Here is an 8,574-nt window from a genome sequence, read left to right on the forward strand (position 1 = left end):
GTTCAGATGATGTGGCACACACTACTTCAAGTCCTTCTGATCATTTTTGCTGAGGACACCTATTGGTTTACTTTTTATCATAAGGGTGTAATTTTCTGCGCAAAATATGGGCCACCAATGGCCTAACAATTAGGGATTTATGGGGTTTAATGAGCCGAAAATAGTGGGGATCCCCAAAACGTTCAACATCTTGCATAACTAAACATCAAGACAAATCTGTTGGTGTTTAATACATGGGGGTTTTCTAGTGAGTCAGGACGTTCTGGACAAAAAAGCTGAAGTGATTTCAAAGTGTTCATAAGTAATTATTATGAACACAAAATAGAGAGATGGATCAGGAGATGAGGAGAGAGAAGCTCATTAATCTTACTCAGAAAAGAGTTTCAAAACTAGAAAGTACAAAAAACAAACAAAACATTTTGCCCAATACGTAAACCGAGAATAAGAGTCAAAAGAAAAAAAGCAAGAACTCCTGACAAGCAAGAAGATGTAAAAATAGCTACAGAAAATAATTTAAAAATGTACCCAAAAACATGGAAAGAGAAGGTTGTGTACCACCATCCTATATAGATGGGAGTCATGACTCACTATATCACATGACTCCCTAAGACAATGATGCCATTACCATTTTGTGATGAAGCTGCTATGCTTGTAAAATGAGGGATGAATGGAATCAGGCCAACACCTAAGCCCTACAGTATTTTCCACTCCAGCACCCGAATATTAACAAAACACACCAGAAAAATGACAAAATATATTAAATATATTAAGCAATGAATATATTTATATATATATATATATATATATATATATATATATATATATATATATATATACAGTGCATCCGGAAAGTATTCACATCGCATCACTTTTTCCACATTTTGTTATGTTACAGCCTTATTCCAAAATGGATTAAATTCATTTTTTTCCTCAGAATTCTACACACAACACCCCATAATGACAACGTGAAAAAAGTTTACTTGAGGTTTTTACAATTTATTAAAAATAAAAAAATTGAGAAAGCACGTGTACATAAGTATTCACAGCCTTTGCCATGAAGCTCGATATTGAGCTCAGGTGCATCCTGTTTCCCCTGATCATCCTTGAGATGTTTCTGCAGCTTAATTGGAGTCCACCTGTGGTAAATTCAGTTGATTGGACATGAATTGGAAAGGCACACAACTGCCTATATAAGGTCCCAGAGTTGACAGTTCATGTCAGAGCACAAACCAAGCATGAAGTCAAAGGGATTGTCTGCAGACCTCCGAGACAGGACTGTCTTGACACACATATCTGGGGAAGGTTACAGAAAAATTTCTGCTGCTTTGAAGGTCCCAATGAGCACAGTGGCCTCCATCATTCGTAAGTGGAAGAAGTTCGAAACCACCAGGACTCTTCCTAGAGCTGGCCGGCCATCTAAACTGAGCAATCGGGGGAGAAGGGCCTTAGTCAGGGAGGTGACCAAGAACCTGATGGTCACTCTGTCAGAGCTCCAGAGGTCCTCTGTGGAGAGAGGAGAACCTTCCAGAAGGACAACCATCTCTGCAGCAATCCACCAATCAGGCCTGTATAGTAGAGTGGCCAGACGGAAGCCACTCCTTAGTGAAAGGTACATGGCAGCCCGCCTGGAGTTTGCCAAAAGGCACTTGAAGGACTGTCAGACCATGAGAAAGAAAATTCTCTGGTCTGATGAGACAAAGATTGAACTCTTTGGTGTAAATGCCAGGCGTCACGTTTGGAGGAAACCTGGCACCATCCCTACAGTGAAGCATGGTGGTGGCAGCATCATGCTGTGGGGATGTTTTTCAGCGGCAGGAACTGGGAGACTAGTCAGGATAAAGGAAAAGATGACTGCAGCAATGTACAGAGACATCCTGGATGAAAACCTGCTCCAGAGCGCTCTTGACCTCAGACTGGGGCAACGGTTCATCTTTCAGCAGGACAATGACCCTAAGCACACAGCCAAGATATCAAAGGAGTGGCTTCAGGACAACTCTGTGAATGTCCTTGAGTGGCCCAGCCAGTCCAGACTTGAATCCGATCGAACATCTCTGGAGAGATCTTAAAATGGCTGTGCACCGACGCTTCCCATCCAACCTGATGGAGCTTGAGAGGTGCTGCAAAGAGGAATGGGCGAAACTGGCCAAGGATAGGTGTGCCAAGCTTGTAGCATCATATTCAACAAGACTTGAGGCTGTAATTGCTGCCAAAGGTGCATCAACAAAGTATTGAGCAAAGGCTGTGAATACTTATGTACATGGGATTTCTCAGTTTTTTTATTTTTAATAAATTTGCAAAAATCTCAAGTAAACTTTTTTCATGTTGTCATTATGGGGTGTTGTGTGTAGAATTCTGAGGAAATAAATGAATTTAATCCCTTTTGGAATAAGGCTGTAACATAACAAAAGGTGGAAAAAGTGATGCGCTGTGAATACTTTCTGGATGCACTGTATATGTATATATATATATATATATACAGTATATACTCCCCCCACCCAACAGATATGTACAGTCCTGAAGAAGTCTTCACTGTAAGTGATGGGTGTGAATCCTGAAGTCTAGGACATTCTGACATTTGTACTAGTATATTTCAAGTAGAAAATAAGATCATATAGTATAACATTTTAACTTTAGATTTTGTTCTCTGATAACAGTTTCCATATAATAGGCCTTATTTCTCTGAACAAGGTATTTACTCATGACTCTTAATAATTAATTAGCTACTTTGGGACTTTACGTAATACCTAATGGTAGAGGGATGTTTCTAGAATATACCATTTATCTGTATGCTGATTGGTGTAATTGAAATGCTCCCTAGTTATTATATGTCAATGAACCTAGTTGATTAAAGGAAGCTATTCTGTTAGATGCCTTCAGTCTGCCTTTTTGCCTTGAACAAAAGCACATGGAGCTAATGTAATAATGGCTCAAGACCCTTCTTTATCTACTAAGTACTTTTTTGTACATTTTCAAATTATGAGCATTTTCCCACAATTTTAAAGATCACTATTAATATAAATGAGTTAATAATCAACAGATTAGATGTATGATTATACAGTAGTAGTGCAGCTGCCTTTTCATAAGGAATCTAGAGGCCGCTCACTGCATAGAGTGGATGCATTTGCGCTAGTTTCCTCAAACAATGAAAAGACATGCAGGTTAGGTGAACCTGTGATGCTAAATCATCTCCTGATATCTGTGTGTGTGAGTTTGTTCAACTTGTGATGAGCTGGCACCCTGTGCAGAGATTGTTCCTGCCTGTGCCTGTAGCTATCTAGGGTGGGCTTCAGTTGCTCCCTGCCCTGGATAAGATAATTTAGAGGATGGATGGATCAATGAATGCTATAATACAGCGGTTCTCAAACTGTGGGGCGTGCCCGAAGTAACAAAAAAGGGGGCACAAATGTTGCCATATGTGGCGTAATTTCACTATTCGTAGGAAAATGTTAAACTTGTAGCGGTGTATCAGCAGCACAAAATATAGGAATACATTTTATTAGGGTTTCAAAAAAACGTTAGGGGGGCACGATTAAAACTGTTATGAAAACTCATGTCGCAAATACTTAAAGGTTGAGAAACGCTGCTATAATACACCCTGCCCAAAGTAACTCTTTTAAAGAGATACAGAAACACTATGTAGAATTACAATTACAGGTGAGTTTACTGTTTTAGCTTAAGAGAGGTTATTTTAACTTGTATATTTTGTGTTTAGTATTATCCTATTTCACATGTCCATGCATGAGTGATTGATATGACAGTGCGTGTGAGCTCAGCACTTACGCCTGCCTGTACAAACAGTGGCGTGGACGTTTGAGCAAAACTCAATCACACTTCACACATTCCTCAGTGACAAAATATTTAAAAGATGAAAACATGATATCTGTCTCTTTGATGAAGCAAATAAATCATCTTTTCATAATTTAAACAATTAATGTGTTCATGTAAGTGGGACTTACTTGATATTTATTATAGATGAGACTCTAAAAAATATCATTCTTTTCTATGGTTCATCTAATCCCCTAAGCATAAATGTTAAACTCCACACATGTCTCCCGTAGACAAACCTTTAAGGAGGGCCTGTAGGGTGTGCACCAAAATTTCATAATTCTGGACCAAAATCTTTGAATGCTTAACAGACAGCCTTGGTGTCACAATCCCACCTAATCCATTAACAGCTTTGTTCAGTGCACTCCCGGATGGGCTTAAAGTGGAGAAGGACAAATCGATTGCAATTACTTATACCACACTACTGGCACATAGACTTCTCTTGCTCAACTGCAAGAAATCCCAGCCCACCTGTTATAAGTCAGGAGGCAACTAATGTTCTGTACTATTTGAAATTGGGAAAAAAAAATTCTCACTTAAAGGATCTGTTCAAAACTTTTTTTTTATTTTTTATTTTTTTATTGATTTTACAAAAAATAGGATTGAAAACAAATCAACCCCCACCTCTGAGAAAGAGAGCAGGGCCAATGGAGCAAAAACTTAAAGTTAGTAAAAATAAATAAATTGATGAGTTTAATAAGCGGATAAAGATAAATGGAGAAGAAAAAGAAATGGGAAAAGAATCTACTTCCTCAGTGCTTTAAGAGCTTATTCTAAAATATTATTGATTAGATCCTGCCAGGTTTTGAAAAAGTTCTGTACAGATCCTCTAAGTGAGAATCTGATTTTTTCCAATTTCAAATAATATACAACATCAGTTACCCACTGACTTAAAAGAGGAGGGTTAGGATTCTTCCAGTTTAGCAAAGTAAGTCGGCGTGCCAATAATGTAGTAAAGGCAATCACAGTTTGTTTGTCCTTCTCCACTTTAAGCCCATCTGGAAGAACACCAAACACAGCTGTTAATGGATTAGGAGGGATTGTGACACCAAGGCTCTCTGAAAGGCACTTAAAAATTTTGGTCCAGAATGATGTTAATTCGGTGCAGGCCCAAAACATGTGACCCAGTGAGGCTGGAACTTGATTGCAACGTTTGCAGGATGGATCTTGCCCTGGAAACATTTTGGACAATTTTAAACAAGACAGATGTGCTCGATATATAATTTTGAGTTGAATAATTGTATGCTTTGCGAATATGGAGCTCAAGTGAATTCTCTGCATTGCTACCTTCCATTCCTTTGCTGAGATGTTGAGTGGCAGATCCTTTTTCCACTGTCCTCTTGGATCTTTGGAAGGGAGGGACTGTAAAATGGTTTTATATATTGCAGAAATGCTGTCTGAGTCCTCGAAACTGAGCAATATATTTTCCAGCATAGAGGAAGGTGGGAGATGAGGAAAATCCGGCAGGGTCTGTTTAATAAAGTTTCTACATATATTACATATTGAGCACATCTGTCTCGTTTAAAATTGTCCAAAATGTTTCCAGGGCAAGATCCAACCTGCGAACGCTGCAATCATGTTCCAGCCTCACTGGGTCACATGTTTTGGGTTTGCACCAAATTAACATCATTCTGGACCAAAATCTTTATATGCCTATCAGACAGCCTTGGTGTCACAATCCCTCCTAATCCACTAACAGCTGTGTTTGGTGTCCTCTCAGATGGGCTTAAAGTGGAGAAGGACAAACAAACTGTAATTGTCTTTACTACACTATTGGCATGTAGACTTATTTTGCTCAACTGTAAGAATCCTAACTCCTCTTTTAAGTAAGTGGGTAACTGATGTTATATACTATTTGAAACTGGAAAAAATCAAATTCATACTTAAAGGATCTGTGCCGAACTTTTTCAAAACCTGGTAGGATCTAATCAATAACATTTTAGAATAAGCTTTTAAAGCACCGAGGAAGCAGATTCTTTCCCCTTTTTTCCTTTTTTTTTCTTCTCCATTTATCTTTATTCACTTATTAATTCATCTATTTACTTATTTTTCCTTGCTTTAAGTTTTACTCTGCTGGCCATGCTCTCTTTCTCAGGGGTGGGAGTTGATTTGTTTTCGATCCTATTTTTGTAAAAATTGACCTACTTGTATGGAATGTTGTGTGATTTTAATAAAAACAATAAAATAAAAAAAGGAAAATATTGTAATTTCTAACCAAATTATAACCCAAACATTCAATGTGGAAGGGTGGAGTTATGTAGATTAATGGGTAATAATTTGAAAATCATAAGGCTTTGATCCTATATTAAGCTCAGCCAAATTTTAGGTACAGTAAGTAACATTTGTTATACAAATACAGAGGTGTATGGGGTCTACAAAATGCAACAGCTGTTGTTTTCAACAGCACTTTATTTATTGCACCAATTAAGACCCTAACCAAAAATAAAAATCAGAGTAACAGTTTTGTTTGTGTTCAATGGTAAATTAAACCTCCCAGATCATATAGACCTTATTTGCCTAAGCTTATAGTTTATGTCTTTTAGGAATTATTCCTTTTTTGATTTTTTATGGGTAATTGTGCATCCATCTTCGTGATCCAGTCCCTGAATTCATTTCTGGCATTTATGATATGTTATTCTAGTCCATTTAGATTGCAAATTATTTTTGAGCCATTTCGGTCACCATTTTATTTTAAGCATATTTGCCGCTGTTTTGGGTGCCTGTTGTTAAGACATGCAATGGTTGCTCTGGGTATGCCCTCGGAGGTTGTGATCTGGGTATTACAACACGACAGAATAAATGGTCTTCCAAGGCAGTCCTTCCCTATCCAAGCTGTAGACACAAACCCTATTCAATTGCTTGCTAAAATCTTTATGCTTCATTCTCTTGTGTATTGACCTTTCACATTTGTCCTTCATAATATTGACATTTAATTTTTGGCCTGAAATGCACACTTTTCTTTGATCTCCCAGTTTTGACCTATTTCTTCTTTCAAGTCCTTTTACTGGTCACTCCGAATCTCATCTGCCTAGCTGCTATATCAATGTCAATCTGATGCTGCTGTCTTGAAGTTGAAGTGGATGCATCATGTGTTGGGTTGGGTGCCATATTAGCATAACAGGCTCAAAATTAGCAAAAAGTTTCTAAAAACCACATTTCCCACAGAAAAAGAATTTTATAAGCAATGAAACCTACAAAGTATGATATCTTTCAGTTTAAACCTGGTCCAGAGTCATTTAATGAAGAAACCTATTTGTTTCTTTTTCTACTCTGAAATTAGATGGGATTGTCTGACTCGTTTTTGTTAATGTGGGTTCTATTTAGTGCTGGTAATCATTTCCTTACAGTTCATACAGTATATAAAAATAAACTTGCTATCTTCCTTATCACTGCAAATATTGAAGTTTCATGGAACCTTACTCTTACAGAAGGCCAAATCAACATGGCTCTTTGGGAGGTCCTAGCCAAGGACCACCTTACATGCTTCATGATTCACTTCTACTGTGACTGCCCACAACTCTAATAGTGGAAGGAAAGAGATGAGAAGCCAGCTTTGAGGAAGCCATTCCAAAATGGAGCTGCTTGCCCCTACTGTCCCAAGGAGTGTGGCCTTGAGAATTACACACCTGGGTGAGTTAAATTGAAACAAACAAATGTTGGATGTCATTCTTTTTCCAAGAGGTCACTGCTGATGAAATCTTTCAGGCAGTGCTCAAGTATTTTTGGACTATGTTTATAGATGACTATGACACTTTTCTTCCCTACCAGTCAGTGCTGAAAGAGTGGTTTTATAAGTCCCAGCTTGTCATGTGCTCTTTTTTTTTCTTTTTTTTTTATATTTTTATTTTATTAATTTTCATTGTAATCATTCCATACAAATAGATCAATTTATAACCCAGCAAAATTGAAGACAAATCAAACCCCACCCCTGAGAAGGAGAGCTTAGCTAAAGGAAAATTGCTTAGGGCTTTTTAATAAGGCAACATTAAACAAAAGAAAGGGAGAAGTAAATATATATGTAAATAAGAGATGGAGAAGGGAATTTAATGCGGTAATAGTTATTTCTCTTATTCTAAAATAATATTGATTAAATCCTGACAGGTTTTGAAAAAATTTTGTACAGATCCTCTAACTGAGAATTTGATTTGATTTTTTCCAATTTCAAATAATATAAAACATCGGTTTCCCACTGACTTATCAGATGAGAATTAGGATTCTTCCAATTTAACAAAATAAGTCTGCGTGCCAAAAGTGTAGTGAATGCAATCACCGTTTGCTTGTCCTTCTCCACTTCAAGTCCATCTGGAAGAACCCCGAACACAGCTGTTAATGGGTTAGGAGGGATTGTGACCCCAAGGCTGTCTGAAAGGCACTTAAAAATGTTTGTCCAAAATGATGTTAGTTTGGTGCAGGCCCAGAACATGTGACCCAGTGAGGCAGGAGCTTGGTTGCAGTGTTCGCAGGTTGGATCCTGCCCTGGAAACATTTTGGACAGTTTTAAGTGACACAGATGAGCTCGATATATAATTTTTAGTTGAATAATTCTATGCTTTGCGCATATGGAACTCGAGTGAATTCTCTGCTTTGCTACATTCCACTCCTTTTCTGATATATTGATTAAGAGATCTTCTTCCCAATGTCCTCTTGGGTCTTTGAAAGGTAGGGACTCTAATAAGATTTTATATAATGCGGAAATAGTGTTTAATTCCTCTAAATTGAGCAGTATTTTTTCCAGCATTGTGGAGGGTG

This window comes from Erpetoichthys calabaricus, chromosome 10, assembly GCF_900747795.2.
Source record: "Erpetoichthys calabaricus chromosome 10, fErpCal1.3, whole genome shotgun sequence".
NCBI classification, from domain to species: Eukaryota; Metazoa; Chordata; class Cladistia; order Polypteriformes; family Polypteridae; genus Erpetoichthys; species Erpetoichthys calabaricus.